Raw genomic sequence first — 19,662 nt, 5'->3', positions numbered from 1 at the left:
TTTAAATTGTTTATATTGTCTTGATTTAATTTTGATATGTGGTACCTATCCAGAATATTGTCCATTTCCTTTAAACTTTCCAATTTTGTTGGAGTACAGGTTTTTAGAATATGACCTGATGGTTATCTGGGTTTCCTCAGTGTCTGTTGTTATGTCCCCCTTTTGTTTCTTACTTTGTTAATTTGGTTATTCTCCTTCTGTCTTAGTTTGGATAAAGGTTCTTCCATCTTATTTTCTTTCTATCTTCTTCTTTTTTTTTTTAGGGAAAAAATAAACTAAGTTTTAATGTTGTAGATTCTTTTTTTTAAATTTTTAAAAATTTATTTTATATAACAAAGTCCATTTAAATGAAAACAAACATTTATAGACAATATTTGGGAATTTGGGCGGCGTTCTTTCCAAACTACTTCCTGCTGGTAAGGGGCACTGTCATGGGGGATTCGAAGAAGATTCAGAAATCCTGGCTGTAGTCTGTAAGGCTGATTTGTCCAGCTGTTTTGAATGTAGGATCATTTGGTACTCTGTTTCAGGTGGTTTGGCTTAATCAAACCACATTAGTCTGGAAGGAATCCACATCTTTTCATTTTCTGTGGAAGCAAAAATAGAAATCTTTTTCCCAAGTAACTTGTCCTTGAACTTAAATTTTGGAGTCAAAGCATTTTTTTTTAATTTATTATTATACATGTCGATCCCAGTTCCCTCTCCCTCCTTCCCCCCTCCCTCCCTCCCTCCCCTCCTCCTTCTCTCCCTTTTATCCTCTCTACCCTCTCACATGCACTCTAACCACCCACCCCTCCCATCCCCTCACCCCAATTCCATATGTAGGGGAATGCCATCCAGTTGGGGTCATGTAGATCTGACAGGCCAAGTGAAGTAGGGACTAGGGCTTCTCTCCTGTCTCTAGATTTAGGCAGTTATCCCTCCATGGGGGATGTGTTCACAAAGTCCTTTTGTGCACCAGGGATACATCCTGGCTTCACTGTCTGAGGTCCCTTAGACTGCTCGGTCCTTCTGGCTGAGACCCATATTCAGGGGGGCCTGAGTCAGTCCCATGCTGGCTTCCCAGCTATCAGTCTGGTGGCAGGTTAGCTCCTCCTTGTTCAGGTAAGCTGTTTCTATGTGTTTCTGCCACCTGGTCTTGTCCTCTCCATCTGCATCTGAGTTCTACTTCGACTCAAAGTTTATGTATGGGTGTTTGCTCCTGTTTCCAACAGACATTAGTTGAGGGCTCCATGGATAAGTTAGTTGTTGATCTCACTCTCCGGGAAGGGCATTTATGGTAGCCTATCCACAGAAGCTCAAATTGTTAGTTGGCAGCAGTCTTGTAGTTCTCTAGACCTTTCTTTGTGTTCAATTTTTATCTTCAAACCAATATTGGCTTCCTCTTTTATGTTCTCTCTCTGTGTCTCTCTGTCTCTCTCTCTCTCTCCCTACCCTGACTCAATCTTCCTAGTTGCACATGTTTTCCTCTCCTCCCCCTCTCTTTCTCCTACTTCCATTCTCTCTCTCTCCATTCACTTGCCCCCCACCCACTTCCCCTGAGCTCTGGGGGACTTGTCCCTTACCAGTTCTGTGAGGGACTTTATATGAATCTCTTAGAATACACCTTGTATCCTAGTTCCTCTGGTGGTGTGAATTATAGGCTGGTGATCCTTTGATCTAGGTCTAAAATCCATATATGAGTGAGTACATACAGTGTTCCTCTTTTTGAGACTGGGTTACCTCATTCAGGATGGTTTCTTCAAGTGTCATCCACTTGCCTGCGAATTTCAAGATGCCATTATTTTTTTTCTGCAGAGTAGTATTCCATTGTGTAGATGTGCCATTAACCATTCTTCAATTGAGGGGCATCTATGTTGCTTCCAGGTTCTTGCTATTACAAATAGTGCTGCTATGAACATAGTTACACAGATGTCTCTGTTGCATGGATGTGAATCATTTGGGTATATGCCTAAGAGGGGGATTGTCAGGTCCTGTGGTAAACTAATTCCCATTATCCTGAGGAACCACCGTACTGTTCTCCAAAATGGCTGTATGAGTTTGCACTCCCACCAGCAGTGGAGGAATGTTCCCCTTTCTCCACATCCTCTCCAACATGAGTCATCATTGGTGTTTCTAATTTTAGCCATTCTGGCAGGAGTAAGATGGTATCTCAAAGTTGTTTTGATTTTCATTTCCCTGATAGCTAAGGGTGTGTAGCACTTTCTTAAGTGTCTTTCAGCTTTTTTGATTTCCTCTATTGAGAATTCTTTCTTCAGTTCTGTAACCCATCTTTTAATAGGTCATTTGGTGTTTTGTTGACTAGTTTCTTGAGTTCTTTGTATATTTTGGAGATCAGCCCTTTGTCGGATATAGGGTTGGTGAAAATCTTTTCCCAGTCTGTGGGCTACCATTTGGTCTTGTCCACTGTGTCCTTTGCCTTACAGAAGCTTCTAAGTTTGAAGAGGTCCCATTTACTAATTGTTTCTCTCAGTGACTGTGCCCCTGGAGTTATGTTCAGGAAGCAGTCTCCTATACCAGTTTGTTCAAGGGTACCTCCTACTTTCTCTTCTAAGAGGTTCAGTGTGGCTGGATTGATGTTGAGGTCTTTGATCCATTAGGACTTGAGTTTTCTGCATGGCAACAGACATGGGTCTATCTGCAGTCTTCTACACACCATCATCCAATTGTGCCAGCACCATTTGTTGAAGATGCTGTCCTCGCACCATTGTATAATTTTAGTTGTTTTGTTGAAAATCAGGTGTTCATAGGTGTGTGGGTTAATGTCAGGATTTTCAATTTGATTCCATTGGTCTACCTGTCTATTTTTGTGTCAATACCAGGCTGTTTTCAGAACTATAGCTCTGTAGTAGAGCTTAAAGTCAGGAATGTTGATGCCTCCTGAAATTCTTTTATTGTATAGGGTTGTTTTGGCTATCCTGGGTCTTTTGTTTTTCCATATAAAGTTGATTATTATCCTTTCAAGGTCAGTGAAGAATTGTGGTAGGATTTTAATGGGGAGTGCATTGAATCTGTAGATTGCTTTTGGCAAGATTGCAATTTTTATTATGTTTATCCTACCTATCCAAGAGCATGGGAAATCTTTCCATTTTCTGGTATCTTCTTTAATTTGTTTCTTTAGAACCACAAAGTTCTTGTTATATAGGTCTTTTACTTCTTTGGTAAGCGTCACACCAAGTTACTTTATGTTGCTTGTGGCTATTGTAAAGGGTGATGTTTCTCTGATTTCCTTCTCTGTCTCTTTGTTGTCTCAAAAAAGTAGGGCTACTGATTTTGTTTTTAGTTTATCTTGTATCCTGCTAGTTTGCTGAAGGTGTTTATCAGCTGTAGGAGTTCCCTGGTAGAGTTTATTGGGTCGCTTATGTAAACTATCATATCATCTGCAAATGGATACAGTTTGACTTCTTCCTTTCCAATTTGAATCCCCTTGATCTCCTTTTGTTGTCTTATAACTTTAGCTAGAACTTTCAGTACAATATTGAAGAGATATGGAGAGAGAGGGAAGCCTTGTCTTGTTCCTGATTTTAGAGGAATTGGCTTAAGTTTCTCTCCATTCAGTTTGATGTTGGCAGTTGGTTTGCTGTGTATTGTTCTTATTATGTTTAGGTATGTTCCTGTTATCCATGACCTCTCCAAGACCTTTATCATGAAAAGGTGTTGGATTTTGTAGAAGGCTTTTTCAGCATCTAGGGAGATAATCATATGGTTTTTCTTTTTCAGTTTGTTTATATAGTGGATCACGTTGATAGATTTTTGTATGTTAAACCATCCCTGCATTCCAGGGATGAATCCTACTTGGTCATGGTGGATGATTTCTCTGATGTATTCTTGAATTCGGTTTGCCAGTATTTTATTGAGTATTTTTGCATCGATGTTCATCAGGGATATTGGTCTGTAGTTTTCTTTCTCAGTTGTGTCTTTGTGAGGCTTGGGTACCAAGGTTATTGTGGCCTCATAAAAAGAGTTTGGCAATGAACCTTCGTTTCTATTTTGTGGAACAGTTTGAGGAGTAGTGGTATTAGTTCTTCCTTGAATGTCTGGTAGAATTCTGCATTGAATCCATCTGGCCCTGGACTTTTTTTGGTTGGAAGGCTTTCGATGACTGCTTCTATTTCATTGTGGGTTATAGGTCTATTTAAGTTGTTTGTTCTTGATTTAATTTTGTTAAGTGATAGCTATCCAGAAATTTGTCCATTTCCTTTGAATTTTCAATTTTTGTGGAATACAGATTTTCAAAGTATGTCCTGGAAATTGTCTGGATTTCCTCTCTGTCCATTATTATGTTCCTCTTTTCGTTTCTGATTTTGTTATTTTGCATGTTCTCTCTCTGCTTTTTCGTTAATTTGGATAAAGGTTTGTCTATCTTGTTGATTTATTCAAAAAACCAACTCTTCGTTGCATTGCTTTTTTGTATTGTTTTCCTGGTTTCTATTTTGTTGATTTCAGACCTCAAGTTATTTCCTGGCATCTACTCCTACAGGGTGAGTTCTCTTCTCTCTGCTCTAAGGCTTTCAGTTGTGCTCTTAATTCTCTTATGTGACTATCCTCTGTTTTCTTCATATGGGCACTTAGTGCAATGAACTTCCCTCGTAGCACTGCTTTCAAGGTGTCCCATAAGTTCGGGTATGTTGTGTCCTCATTCTTGTTGAATATTAGAAAGTCCTTAATTTCTTTCTTTATTTCTTCTTTGAACCAGGAGTGGTGCAATTTCACATTGTTCAGTCTCCATGAGTTTGCAGGTGTTCTGCTATTTGTGTTGTTGTTCAATTCCATTTCTAAAGCATGGTGGTCCAATAAGATACAGGAGACTATTCCTATTCTCTTCTATCTGTTGAGGTTTGTTATTCCACCTAGTATGTGGTCGATTGTAGAGAAGGTTCCATGTGGAGCAGAGAAGAAGGTATATTCTTTTGTCTTTGGATGGAATGTTCTATAGATGTCTGTTAACCCCATTTGAGACATAACTTCTGTTAGTTCTTTTGTTTCTTTGTTGAGTTTCTGATTTTTGGTCCTGTCTAGTGTTGAGAGTGGTGTATTGAAGTCTCCCACTATAAGTGTGTGAGGTTTTATATGAGCTTTGGGTTTTAGTAGTGTTTCTTTTACGAATGTGGGTGACTTTGTATTAGGGGCATAGATGTTCAGAACTGAGACTTCGTGTTGATGGATTTCTCCTTTGATGAATATGAAATGACCGTCTTCATCTCTTTTGATTAATTTTGGTTTGAAGTCTAACTTGTTAGATATTAGGATAGCTATGACTGCTTGCTTCTTATTTCCTTTTGATTGCAAAATCTTTTCCCAACCCTTTACCGTGAGGTAATGTCTATCTTTGAAGCTTAGATGTGTTTCTTGTATGTAGCAGAAGGATGGATTCTGTCTTCGTGTCATTCTGTTAGCCTGCGTCTTTTTATAGGTGAGTTAAGACCATTAATGTTGAGGGTGAGTAAGGACCATTGATTGTTGATGCTTGTTTGATTTAGGTTTGTTGTTGGCAGTGGGATTGTGAATATATTAGTTCTGCTTCACCCTTGGTTTCTGGTGTCGTTGGATTATCTGTGGCCTACATTTTTGTGGGTGTAGTTACCTTCCTTGGGTTGGAGTTTTCCTTCCAACAGTTTCTGTAGGGCTGGATTTGTTGATACGTATTGGGAAAATCTGGTTTTGTTATTAAATATCTTGTTCTCTCCATCTATAGTGATTGAGAGTTTTGCTGGATATAGTAGCCTAGGCTGGCATCCGTATTCTCTTAATACTTTTAGAACATCTATCCAGGACCTTCTGGCCTTGAGGGATTCCATGGAGAAGTCAGGTGTAATTTTGATAGGTCTGCCTTTATATGTTACCTTTCCTTTTTCCTTCGCTGCTCTTAATATTCTTTCTTTATTCTGTATGCTAGGTGTTTTGATTATTATATGTTGAGGGGTCTTTTTTTCTTTGGTCCAGCCTATTTGGAGTTTGGTGTGCTTCTTGCACTTTCATGGGTATGTCCTTCTTCAGATTTGGAAAGTTTTCCTCAATGATTTTGTTGAATGTTTTCGGCACCTTTGAGCTGGGCTTCCTCACCTTCGTCTATGCCTATTATTCTTAGGTTTGGCCTTTTCATGGTGTTCCACATTACCTGGATGTTTTGTGTTAAGGATTTGTTGGATTTATGATTTTCTTTGGTCGATGAATCTATTTCTTCTAGTTTATCTTCTGCGCCTGAGATTCTCTCTTCCATCTCTTGAATTCTGTTGGTTATGCTTGTGTCTGTAGTTCCCGATTTTTTGCCCATTTTTTCTATTTCCAGCATTCCTTCCGTTTGTGTTGCCTTTATTTTCTCTATTTCAGTTTTCAAGTTTTGAACCGTTTCCTTCACCTGCTTAATTGTTTTTTTCTTGGCTTTCTGTACTTTCCTTAAGGAATTTGTTCATTTCTCCCACTTTTTTGTTTGTTTTTTCCTCCATTTCTTTAAGGGATTTTCTCTCATCTTCTTTGAGGGCCTCTATCATTTTTATGATGGTAATTTTTAAGTTGTTCCCTTCTGCTTCCTCTGCTTTGTTGTTGTGTTCCGTTCTAGTTGGTGTAGATTCCCTAGATTCTGGTGGTGTCATGCTTGTCTTTCTGTTGTTAGGTGTTCTCTTGTATTGCCTTCTTCCCATAGCTTCTTCCAGTAGGTGTTGGTGGGCTCTCCCCCTCTCTCTATGGTACTTCCCCTGTGGGCTTATATGGGTCAGGGATTCAATATCTGTAGCTCTGTTTGGTCCAAGCTGTCTAGGAGGTCTCACAGCAGACAGGGACCCAGCGATGCGGTCAAGGTTGAGGATCCAGAAGAAGATGCCAGCAGGTACTCACAGTGGTCCCACAGAGATAGGCGGATCTCTGGGATGGGTCCGGGACTCCAGCAGGGGACTGGAGGTGGGGGTCAGAGACCAAGCAGGTGGAAATTACTGGTGGTCCAGCGTGGATAGGCAGGTCTCCTTTGTTCAGAGTTGCTCCAGGAATTCTCCAAAATAGGGTGGACTTTTGGCTCTACCCTCTGTCTTAGTTCTCAACCAGAGTGGAAGGACCATGGGCAGGATAGGGGACAGGGTACGGGGGGGGGGGCAGGCTCGCGGTGGGGATGGGTGGGGGTGTATTAGAGCTCTAAGGGTGCTCTCGATGGGGACAGGAGACAGGGGCCAACCCAGGGATTCCGGGGTGGGGGATGGTTGTAGGGGAGAGGCAGCCCCGATTGGGCCCAGACTTACCTCTGGCCAATAGCTGGCGGAAGAGGACAAATGCTGAGCTGAAACTTGGGAAGGTTTTGCAGGATATTTGGATCTCACTGGAAACTGGAACTCACCAGCTGAGGCCTCTTTCTTTAGCAGAGGCCCTGATTTGGGGGTCAAGGATCTTGCTGGCAGGAACTCAGAGTGGACCGGCAGAGATAGGTGGATCTCTGGGAGGGGCCCGGGACTCCAGCAGAGGACTGGAGGTGGGGTCAGAGACCAAGCAGTTGGAAATTATGGGTGGCCCCGCTTGGATAGGCAGGTCTCCTTTGTTCAGAGTTGCCCTAAGAAGTCTCTGAAGTATGGTGGACTGTTGGCTCCACCCTCTGTCCCAGTAGTAGATAGGTATTGTTTAAATCTGGTTTTGCCATGGAATATTTTTTATTCTCCATCTATGATGATTGAAAGCTTTGCTGGATATAGTAGTTTGCACTGGCATCTGTGGTCTCTTAGTGTCTACATAACATCTGACCAGGACCTTCTGGCTTTCATTGTTTCCATTAAGAGGTTGGGTATAATTCTGATAGATCTGCCTTTATATGTTACTTGGCCCTTTTCCTTTACAGCTCTTAATATTCTTTCTGTATATTTAGTGTTTTATTATGTGGTGAGGGAATTTTCTTTTGGTCCTGTCTATTTGGTGTTCTGTAAGGCTCTTGTATTTTCATAGGCATGTCTTTTTTTTAGGTTAGGAAGGTTTTTTGGTATGATTTTGTTGAATATGTTTTCTGCACCTTCTTTTATTCCTAATATTCTTATGTATGGTCTTTACATTGTGTCCTAGATTTCCTGGATATTTTGTGTTAAGAATTTGTTGGACTTAACATTTTCTTTGATGAATTGATTTCCTCTATTGTGTCTTCAGTAATTGAGATTCTTTCTTCCATCTCTTGTATTCTGTTGTTTATGCTTGCATTTTTTGTTCCTGATCATTTACCCAGATTTTCCATTTCCGGAGTTCCTTTGGTTTCTGTTTTCTTTATTGCCCCTATTTAAACTCTTGTACTGTTTCCTTCACCTGTTTGTTTGTTTTTCTTAGTTTTCTTTACAGGATTTATTGATTTCTTCCATTTTTTGTCTTTCCTTTCAGTTTTTAAGGGATTTTTTCATTACCCCTTTAAGTGCCTCAATCATCTTCATAAAGTTATTTTTAAGGTAATGTTCTTCTGTTTCATCTGCATTGGGATGTAAAGGTCTTGTTGCTGCAGAACCACTAGTGTCAGGTGATGCAGTTTTGCTGTTTGTGTTGTCTACCCATCTCTTCCTTCAATTGGTACAGGTGGAGCCTGTGCTTCAGAGGTTCCTCTTCCTCCAACTCGTGTAGTTTGGGGCTGTGTCTCCTTTGAACACTCTTTTAGGTGCAGGCAGGCCTGAGCCTCCAGTAATTGCTCCTCCAGGTACAGATGGACCCAAGTCTCAGATGGTCACTCCTCTGAGTGCCGGCAGTGCCATGGGTTTGGTGATTGCTCCTCTAGGTACAGGCATGGCTGAAGCTCCGTTGATTGGATAGTTTCTGGAGGCCACTGCTGTTTCTCATGCTATCTCCCAGTTTTCCCTGGGCCTGCCATGGTACTGACACTGACTGCAAGGGTTCCCAGAGGCAATTCTTTTATATATATTATAATTTTTTCTTATTTTACATATTGATTCCAGTTCCCTCTCCCTCCCTTCCTCCCTCCCTCCCTTCCATGCCTCCTGACCCCCATCACATCCCTCTTCCCCACTCCATAGGGAGGGTGATTCCTTCCAGGAGGGATCATCAAAATCTGTCAAGTAGTTTGGAGTAGGGATTAGGCCCCCCTCCTGCCTCTAGGCTAAGGGAGTATCCCTCCATGAGGAATGTGCTCCCTAAGTCCTTTCGTGCACAGGGATACATCCTGGTTCCATTGTCAGAGGTCCCTTAGACTGCTCAGACCTTCTAACTGAGACCCATGTTGATGGGCTCTGAGTTGGTACAATGCTGGTTTCCCAGCCATCAGTATGGGGTCCATGAGCTCCTCCTTAAGGTCAGATGTCTCTGTGGGTTTCTGTAGCCTGGTCTTGACCCCATTTTCTTATCATTCCTCCCTCTCTGCAACTGGATTCCAGGAGTTTGGCTCAGTGTTTAGCTGTGGGTGTCTGCTTCTATTTCCACCAGCTACTAGATGAGGGCTCTATGATGGCATATAAGTTAGTTATCAATCTCATTATCAGGGAAGGGCATTTAAGGTAGCCTTTCTACTGTTGCTCAGATTGTTAGTTGAGGTCATCCTTGTAGGTCTCTGGACATTTCTCTGAAGTCAGTTTTCTCTTCAAACAAATAATGGCTCCTCCTATTATGGTATCTCTCTCTCTCTCTCTCTCTCTCTCTCTCTCTCTGCTTTTGTCTATTTGTCCCCTGACTCAATCTTCCTAGTCCCACATGTTCTCTTCTCCTCCCCTTCTCTTTCTCCTAACTCCCTCTTCACTCACTTCCCCCTCCCACTCCCAATATGCTCAGGAGATCTTGTTACTTTCCCCTTCTGTGAGGGACTTTGTATGACTCTCTTAGGTTCATCCTTGTATCCTAGTTTTTCTGGTGGTGTAAATTATAGGCTGGTGTTCCTTTGCCCTGTGTCTAAAATCCATATATGAGTGAGTACATCTCTTTTTGTAACTGGGTTACCTCACTCAGGATTGTTTCTTTTAGTTCCATCCATTTGCATGCAAATTTCAAGTTCCATTTTTTTTTTCCTGCAGAGTAGTATTCCATTGTGTACATCTTTTTTATCCATTCTTCAGTTGAGGGGCATCTAGGTTGCTTACAGGTTCTTGCTATTACAAATAATGCTGCTATGAACATAGTTGAACAGATGTCCTTGTTGTATGAATGTGCATCTTTTGGGTATATGCCTAAGAGGGAGAATGCCGGGTCCTGTGATAGACTGATTCCCATTTTCCTGAGGAACCTCCATACTGACCTCCAAAATGGCTGTACAAGTTTCCACTCCCACCAGCAGTGGAGGAGTGTTCCCCTTTCTCCACATCCTCTCCAGCATGAGTTGTCATTGGTGTTTCTAATTTTAGCCATTCTGGCAGGAGTAAGATGGTATCTCAGAGTTGTTTTGATTTGCATTTCTCTGATGGCTAAGGATGTTGAGCACTTTCAGTCATTTTGGATTCCTCTGTTGAGAATTCTCTCTTCAGTTCTGTACCCCACTTTTTAATAGGGTTATTTGGTGTTTTGTTGACTAGCTTCTTGAGGTCTTTGTATATTTTGGAGATCAGCCCCCCAGAGGCAATTCTTAAGATAGTTTCTGGAAGCCGCTGCTGTCGATGCTGCTTCTGGTCCTCTTGCTTAGCCACTGATGCTCTCTCCCACTTCTAACAGAATTTTCATATACCAACACTTTGTATTATGGCCACATGTTAGTGAGATCTCCCCTAAAACCTTTAACTGCTAAAGCAGCATAGCATTTCATTAAATTACTGGACTGTGATAAAGCATGAAAGAAAAACTCAATATTGTGTCTAAATTTTACTTTCTGAACTGGTGTTATACAGACCTGTATTATTGCCCTTTCAGTCTGAGAAGAGGAAGAACAGACAGCATCATAGAGCTAGACAGGCAGACAGGTTTAGAGCCAATTAAGCTGCCCTTCAAATGAGAGTAACCAATTATGGGGAGTACTGTTTGTTTGTTTGTTTGTTTTGGAGACAGGGTTTCTCTGTGCAGTCTTGGCTGTCCTGGAAACCACTCTGTAGAGCAGGCTGGCCTCAAACTCATGGAGATCCATCTGCCATCTGCCATCTGCCTTCCAGTGCTGAGTTTAAAGGCATGTGCCAGCACTATCTAGCACGAGAAGTATATCATAATTGAATTCTTTGTTTACATTCTGTGATTTCTCTGAGATGGCAAGTGGTATTTATATCATATTGCATCTAGCCCAGAGAATATGTAACAAATATTAGTTTCTTTTTTCTGCATTCACTAAAGACTACCTTAAATAATTACTCCCATCTTACCTTGTTTTAGAGTAGCATTCAGGACACATCTCTGCTTCTGAAGATAAAGAAAAACTATATTTTAAATCAACAAAATGAATAGAAATAAGAAATTGGGGGTGTATAATCTTGACATTATATAGCCGAGGCATCTCTGGTAGAATGACTCTCCTTAGAACTATAATGTTCTACCAGGAAGGTCAAGTAGACCAGTGTGGAGGTTAATTCACCGAGAGCTCTTATATATTTCTCATGAAAGATGGCAGAGAGAAATGTCTCAAAATGTAATCCTTGAGAGTAAGTGCTGCTGCCCACTCCCACAGTAACAAGCAAACCCACCAGACTGACAGCAAAGCATGCAACCTGCAAAAGTAGAAACTGGCTGTGTTAAATGGCTTTGTGGTCTTTGGAACCAATGACACTAGGGACTTTTCTGCTCTTATTTTGTTATTACAAAGCATGGTGTCTCTAGATTTTCATTCAGATCTGTGCTGTGTAAGATGAAGAAAGACACAAGATGGCTGGTGTGCAGGCTCTGTGTGGCTCGGCAGGGGAAAGGCTCTGTCTGGAGTCACTCTCTTCCCGTGGCTGCCCCAGAAGATGCTAACAGCCTCTTCCCTTTGCTCACAACAGAAAGATCTCACAGGAAGAACATTACTTTATATTTTTATTTCCTTTTAACCATAACCAACAGACAGATGCCTAGAAAGGCACTGTAGACATTCAAGAAAGTTGGCATATGACAGGAAAATTGTTGAAATAAAACTATTGGGGCTGGAGGGATGGCTCAGCAGTTGAGAGCACTGGTTGCTCCTCCAGAGGGTCTGAGGTCAGGACCCAGAACCCCCATGGCAGTTTAGAACCATCTGTAATTACAGTTCCAGGGACTCTGATGCCCCTCTTCTGGCCTCTGGGGGCATATGATGTGCACAGGGTGCGCAAACATCTATGCAGGCAAAGCACCCATAAACATCAAAATAAAATAAAATAAACATTTCAGAATGTAGCAGTAATAGTGTGATGGTGGTTTTTAGTTGTCAACATGACACAATCTAGTCACCTGGGTGGGGTATCTCAGTGAAGGATTGTCTGGATTAGTTTGTTCTGTGGAGATTACCTTTGCTTTGTTACCTGAGGTGGGAAGACCCTACCTCTGAGGGTAGCACCATTTCCTGGGCAACAGATCCTGAGCTCTGCAACAGCAGACAAAGGAGCTAAACACAAGCATACACACTTCTGCTGAACACAGGCTTAATGTGACCAGTTATCTCAGCTCTGCCAACTCCTTGCTAAGAAGGACTTGTAAGCTGAAATAACACTTTTTTCCTCTAACTTGCCTTTTTAAAGGGTATTTTTAATCATAGCAACAGGAAATGAAGCTAAGTCAAATGGGATCTCTGTAACCAGAGAACTTCCCAGCCTCCCTCATTTACTTAAAGAAAACAAATAGTTGGGTTTTATTAGGTGTTTCTCCAGAAAAGAAAATCTACTGTAAAAGGAAGGTTAAGGATTCAGGTCAATGATGGAGTTGACCACACACACACACACACACACACACACACACACACAGAGACCTGCATGCAAATACAGACTCTATTTGTACACTGATTTCATAAATGTTACTCTTTTGAGCAGACTTTTTCACTCCCTGCTTTATTTTATCAAGGATAGGTGGATCCTAGATAATTCACTATTAGCCACTCACTTGAGCTGTAATCTTCAGAAATTTCAGGTTCTTTCTCTTGGTGTTCTAAAGCAACTTGGCTTATGCTGTGTGTGATAAAAGGAGAAACAAAATCATTATTTTAGTAGTTATGTGAAAAAAATTAAACAAGCACGTTAGATAGTTGAAGGCTTATATACATTATGAGAATGCATATTATGAGGCTAAGTTTCCATTCAAAGAAGAAAATGTAAAACTGTAGATAAAATGGCCATGAATTAAAAATAACACAGCTCAGACCAGGAACTGGATTAGCTTTATAGCATGGAAAGTACCCAAGACTGTATCCTTGTTTCCTCACAGACAAGTTTCTTTTCTTATGCCCAAGTTCTTCTAAAAACTAAGAATTCATTTGGCTTATTTACCAAGGATTTTTCAAGATTTGAGATGTCAAGAATGTGAGCAGAGAATTAATATAGCAGTATACTTACATTCTCTACGGTTGAACTGCTTTAGAATCCCAAAGATGTGTTGTATCACAGGTTCCGCAACGGATGGCTTCACTTACAGAAATGTCTTAAGTAAGATTATTGCATGTTTTATTTCAGTGGCAGGTGATTCAGAAGAGATAAGACAGTCATTTGTAATCATAAATTCTCATTCGCTCAACATGACTGTCAGTAATTGCAGCACTAATGAATCACAGCTGTGCATGGACACTAGTAAATGCCAGAGGGAATGCTACTGTCCCTCCATACTTAACCACCTTTTTTGTTTGGTTGTCCCTCCATACTTAACCACCTTGTTTGTTTGGTTGGTTCTCATTTTGTAGCCCTGGCTTGGAACTCACAGAGATCTGCCTGCCTTTGCCTTCTGAGTGTTGGGATTAAAGGCATGCACTGCCATGGCAGATGTCAAACCAAGGCTTGACACACACAGCATACCACCCACAGAATGATGCTTAATCTCCATGATGTTCAGAGAAGTGCCCTGGGAGAGAGCCATTGCCATGTACAACAGATCATTTGAGGAATCATATTTGGCAACTGCCTTGGAGAAGGGCACAGTGGGCCCTTCCCCCACCTGAGACTTAAAGGTGTTGTTTCAAAGAAGAAAAGAAACTTTTCCTGCATCATATCTGAACCATTCAGGCTTATAATGAAAAGTCTGAGGAATCCCTCAAAGGCTGCCACCATGGCTCATGTGGATTTCACATTAAGTTTGGGGTGTGTGTCACATGTGTGGCTACCTAGCTAGTTGCTTGAAGTGTGGCTCCTAGTCCGACTTTTTACTGTTGTGATAAACACCATGACCGAGTCAGCTTACAAACAAAGTATTTAGTGGTTTATGGATTCAGGGTTAGAGCTCATGATGGCAGAGTGGGGGCACAGCAGCAGCAGCAGCTGAGAACTCACAATTTAAAATTATTTTAGAGGATTACAACATTTATCTCTTCCCTTTACTTCTTCCAAAGCTTCCCATATACCCTATACCCTTCCTTATTCCTTATTCTTCAAACTCATGGACTCTTATTTTTACTGTTACAGTATATATATATATATATGTATGTATGTATGTATGTATGTATGTATATATATATATACATACACACACACACATACACACACACACACACACACACGCACGCACGCACACACACACACAGGCCCTAAATATAACCTGCTCTATTCTTATGTTACTTCTATGTTTCAGAGCTGACCATTTGGCACTGGACAGTTAATTGGAATGCTCTTCCCCGGGGACGACCACCTCACTCACTCCCAGACTTCCTCAGTTGCCTATAGTTCTGTGTAAGGCTAAGGCCTCATGGGCTTTTCCTGGCCACTTAGGCGTGGCCATTGGTATTGTCCTTATTCAGCACATGTTTGGGCAGTCATGTTGGTGAGACTTTATGGATGTGGCTTCTCACATTTCTATAGAGGAGACACACTCACAGCAAACTCCATGTTCTGGCTCTTGCAATCTTTCCATTCCCTCTTCCACAGTGTTCCCTAAGCTTTAGCTGTGGGCCCGTTTTATAAATGCACCCACTGGGACTGAGCGCCACAACCCTGCATGCTGATTAGTTGTAGTTTTCTATAGTTGTCTCTGGCAGGTACAATGGGAAATTTCCTTGATGGGGGATGAATACTTCACTTATCTGTTTGTATAATGACAAATGTTTATAGATTGTTGTTAGGAATTGTTCTGGTTTAGTAAAGTAGCGGCTGCACATTCTCCTTCAAGATCCATAAATTCATTAGCATCAAGTTGTTGACTAGGTTTCCAGTACTAGGCATGATTTCCCTCTTGTTGAGTGTGTCTCAAGTCCATTTATAGACCTGTCGGTTACCACTAAGGTATGTGTGACACTACTGTACCACTAAGGTTATTGCATCAAGCTGGCCATTGATATGATTCACAATCATCATAGCTGGGTAGGACTGTTTGCTTTTCTCTCTTATGGAAGCTTGCATGATGCCTTCTGGTTTTGTGAAAGCTATTGCTCAGGGAGGAGGCTTTGGTTAGTTCTAGCTCAAAGATCTCTGAGCATGGTGTCTTCAGGAATAGGGACTTACCTTCTACAACTCTGGGGAACAACCAGGGACAACAGCAACAAACTGCTGGGAATTTCTAGGACAGCCATGGCTAACAACGTGGGAAAAAAAGGGGGGTTCTTATGTCTGTTGCTGGGATTTGGTTGGTAGACTTTGGCTCTTGGAGGGTGCATCATCAATCCAGATGAGAGAAGTTCTTTAAAACTACGTATGCATATTTATACACTGAATTATATGTAACACAGATTTTTTTTTTTTTGTAAATTGTGCATAGTATCATTCCTTCTGGCCTTTTCAGACATTCTTGTTATTTTACCCTCCTTCTTTATTCTTCACCTTCCCCCTCCTGGAAGATCCTCTTTTCCCCTCCCCTCTATCACATCATTTGGACCCCAAATTCCTCTCTATTGCTCCCCAAACCTTCTTCCTGGAAATGGTCCTGATTTACTGTCCTTGTTTCTGTAGTTACCATAGGGTATGTACTCACATCTGAAGATTAGGAGCTAGGAGCCTCCAATGAGAGAACACTTATGACATTTATCTCTCTGGGTCTAGGTTACCTCACTCAATATGATCTTTCCTAGTTCCATCTACTCATCTGCAACATTCACAATTTCCTATTTATTTTCAGCTGGATAGTATTCCTTTGTATGTACCACATTTTCTTTGTTCATTTGTTGGTTGAAAGATGTTTGAGTTGTTTCCATTTCCTGGTTGTTGCAAGTATAATAGCAATGAACACGGATGAGCAAGTATCTATAGAGTAGGATATTGAGTCCTTTGGGTATGTGCCCAAGGGTGGTATATTTGAATCTTGAGGCAGATCTATTTCCAGCTTCCTGAGAAACTGCCACACTGGTTTCATAGTGGTTGTACAGGTTTGCACTCCTATTGGAAATAAATGTTTCCTTTCCCCCACATGCTTGCCAGCATGAGCTGTCATTTGTTTTATTGATCTTAGCCATTCTGATTGATGTAAGATGAAATCTCAAAGTAGTTTTAATTTGTATTTCCCTGATGACTATGGATGTTCAATATTTCTTTAAATGTCTCTCAGCCATTTATGTTGAGAATTCTGTTTTTCTCTGTATCCTATTTCTAAATTAGGTTATTTGTTTTCTTGACACCAAGGGTTTTGTTTTTGTTTTTTAGTCCTGTATATTAGCCCTATATCAGATATGTAATTGATAGAGATTTTTCTCCTGCTCTTTAGCTTGCCACTTTGTGTGCATGATGGTGTCCTTTGTCATACAGAACCTTTTCAGTTTGATGAGGTCCCATTTATTAATTGTTGCTCTCAGTGCCTGTGATGTCAGTGTTCTGTCAGGAAGGTTTTTCCTGTGCCCATGAGCTCAAGACTATTTCCCACTTTCTCTCCTACAAGATTCATGTGTCTGGCCTTATGTCGGGATCCTTGATCCATCTGGAGTTTTATGCAGGGTGATAAATATCTAGTTGTGTTGTTCTCCACGCAGTCATTCAGTTTGATCAGCTGCTGTCTTTTTCCCACTGTGCATATTTGGCAAAATTCAGGTGAGTGGACTTATGTCTGGTTCCTTGATTCAGTTCCATTGCTCAACATGTATGTTTTAATGCAAATACCATGTTATTTTTTATTACTATATCTCTGTAGTAGAGCTTGTGATACCTCTAGCAGTTCTTTTATTCATTTTTAGCAATAATGTGGTGGTGGTGGTGGTGGTGGTGGTGGTGGTGTGTGTGTGTGTGTGTGTGTGTGTGTGTGTTTGTGGTGTGTGTGTTTGTGGTGTGTGTGTGTGTGTGTGTGTGTGTGTGTGTGTGTGTGTGTGTGTGGTGTGTGTTTTCATATGAAGCTGAAAATGTTTTTTCTAGTTTCTGTGAAGAACTGTGTTAGAATTTTGATGAGGATAGTGTTGAATCTGTAGACTGCTTTTGGTAGGATGGCTATTTTCATTATATTACTTTTACTGATCCATGACCATGGGAGACTTTCCCATCTTCTGGTGTCTTCTTCAATGCTTTAAACTTTTTATTATACAAGTCTTCCACTTGCATGGTTAGAGTTGTCCAAGATATTTTTGAGCCTATTAGTAAAGGTTTCTGGTTTCTTTCTCAGTCTCTTTTCATTCATAGGAAGGGTTGCAGCTAGTCTGCTGTCAACTGGACAACAAACTAAAGTTATGTGAAAGGAAGGAACCTTACTTGAGAAAATGCCACCATAAGATCTGGTTGGAGGGCATTTTCTTAATTGGTGATTGATGGGGGAGAGCCCAGCCCATGGTGGGTGGTGCCACCCTAGGGCTGGTAGTCCTGAATTTTATAAGAAAGTAGACTGAGCAAGCCAGTAAACAGCGCCGCTCGCTCTGTGGCCTCTGCATCAGCTCCTGACTCCAGGTTCCAGCCCTGCTTGAGTTCCTGTCCTGACTTCCTTCAGTGATGAAAAGCAATGTGGAAATGTAAGGCAAGTAAACCCCCTTCACCCCAGCTTGCTTTATGGTCATGGTGTTTCCTTCCTCACAGCAACAGAAACCCTAATTAAAATAGAAGGCTACTGACTTTTTGTGTGTGCTAATTTTCTATCTAGCTGCTTTGCTGAAAGTGTTTATTAGCTGTAGAAATTTCCTAATGAAATTTTTAGGCTCTTTTATGATTAGAGTCCTATTAATTGCAAGCAAAGATACTTTGACTTCTTCCTTTCCTATTTGCATCTCCTTAGTCTCCATCAGTTGTCTCGCTGCTCGAAGACCTCAAGCGCTATATTGAAGGGGTATGGAGACAGGGAGAACCTTGCTTTGTTCCTAATTTTAATGGAAATGTTTGTAGTTTCTCTCCATTTAGGTTAATGTTGGCTGTGGGGTTGCTAAAAATTATCTTTATTATGTTAAGATATGCCCTCTATATCTCTAGTCTCTCTAGGACTTTTATCATGAAGGGGCACTAGGTTTTGTCAAAGACCTTTTCTGTACCTAATGGAATGAACATGTGGTTTTGTCTTTCAGTCTGTTCATATGTTGGTATATTTTTTATATATTTGGTATCTTAGCTGTCCCAGTAGAACTAAAAATTTACATATAGGAACAGAATGAATAACTTGGGAGCTTAAGTATTCATTCTCTCAAATTATCTTCAGAGCTATCAACAAATTTAGATAAAAGAGAAAGCCTCTTGGCTCACTGTGGTATTATAATTTACTTTGTATTAATCCGAAGGCTTTCCATGGATGGTAACTCTGCTAAAGCTATTCTACAAGTGATTAATGTAGGTGTGTGTGTGTGTGTGTGTGTGTGTGTGTGAAAGTTGGTTAGAACAGCTGTAGTGTGATCATTAAGCTTACAAGTTCTCTGCAAGGGTCATGGGTGCAGGATGCAGGCCAGTGCTGCAGTGGAGAGTTCTGTCATAGAATGTACTGGAGGTCAGGTAAAGGTCAAAAAAGTAAAAGACATTAGCATAAACCACTAATAACAATAACAGAGTAGTTTAGTGGATGATACTGATAATCTGAAAGTCAGCACCGAATGAAGCAATGGTGTCTTGCAGCCTTGTGTCAGAGAATACAGTTATAAATGGTCCCAAGTCACATGCCCAGCAAGTGGGAAAGCTAGGAACTAAACTAATTCTCTCTTTTATCATATACCTATGGCAGTTTTTTTTTAGACACATGCTGTGGCATTATCTTGCTTATACAAATAAAGCCTGTCTGAGGGTAGGAGAATGGAGTTTGCCACTAGCTAATCATAGAGGTCTGGAGGTCTGTACAGACAGATGGGAAGTGAGGTGGCTGGGTGGAAACAGGATATAGACAGGGAGAAACAGGAAACTGCTCTCTTGTCTGCTGAGATGCTAAGGAGGTGAGGTGTGCTGTGGCTCGCTCCTTCTCTCTCATCTCTCAGGGTTCCCTCTGTATCTGACTCTGGCTTTTTACTACCTAGACCAATTAAGAACTCCATTTACATCATGCCTATGACTTTTTTTCACATATCTATGACTTACCACATACCTATGATTTTTTTTTTAATCAAGTCAAATGATTTTCTTCCCACAAATACACTTGAGAAGGAAAAAAGAAAGCAACTCTTGGGGTCCCTTTTCACTGGTGTAAGCCCATATGACCAGTCAGGCTGCAAATGACAAATATCAGGCCGTTTTACGGGAGAATAAATTACTATATTTAATTGTCTTGTCTTCCCCACTCAAATAATTGCTGTTATAATTAGCCTCTGCTTTGTTGTCATGATTTTCAGCAACTACC

The 19,662-nt window shown here is 41.0% G+C and overlaps 1 protein-coding gene across 1 annotated transcript in view; it reads right to left on the bottom strand.

Moving 5' to 3' along the window:
* LOC127233883 (putative coiled-coil domain-containing protein 144C) overlaps nucleotides 1-19,662 on the bottom strand; it is a 135,833-nt gene that overhangs the window by 94,794 nt on the left and 21,377 nt on the right. The window lies entirely within an intron of this gene.

This window comes from Phodopus roborovskii, unplaced genomic scaffold (assembly GCF_943737965.1).
Source record: "Phodopus roborovskii unplaced genomic scaffold, PHOROB, whole genome shotgun sequence".
Taxonomy (NCBI): Eukaryota; Metazoa; Chordata; class Mammalia; order Rodentia; family Cricetidae; genus Phodopus; species Phodopus roborovskii.
The sequence above is the reverse complement of the archived record's forward strand: the minus strand, read 5'-3'. Positions and strand labels throughout refer to the sequence as shown.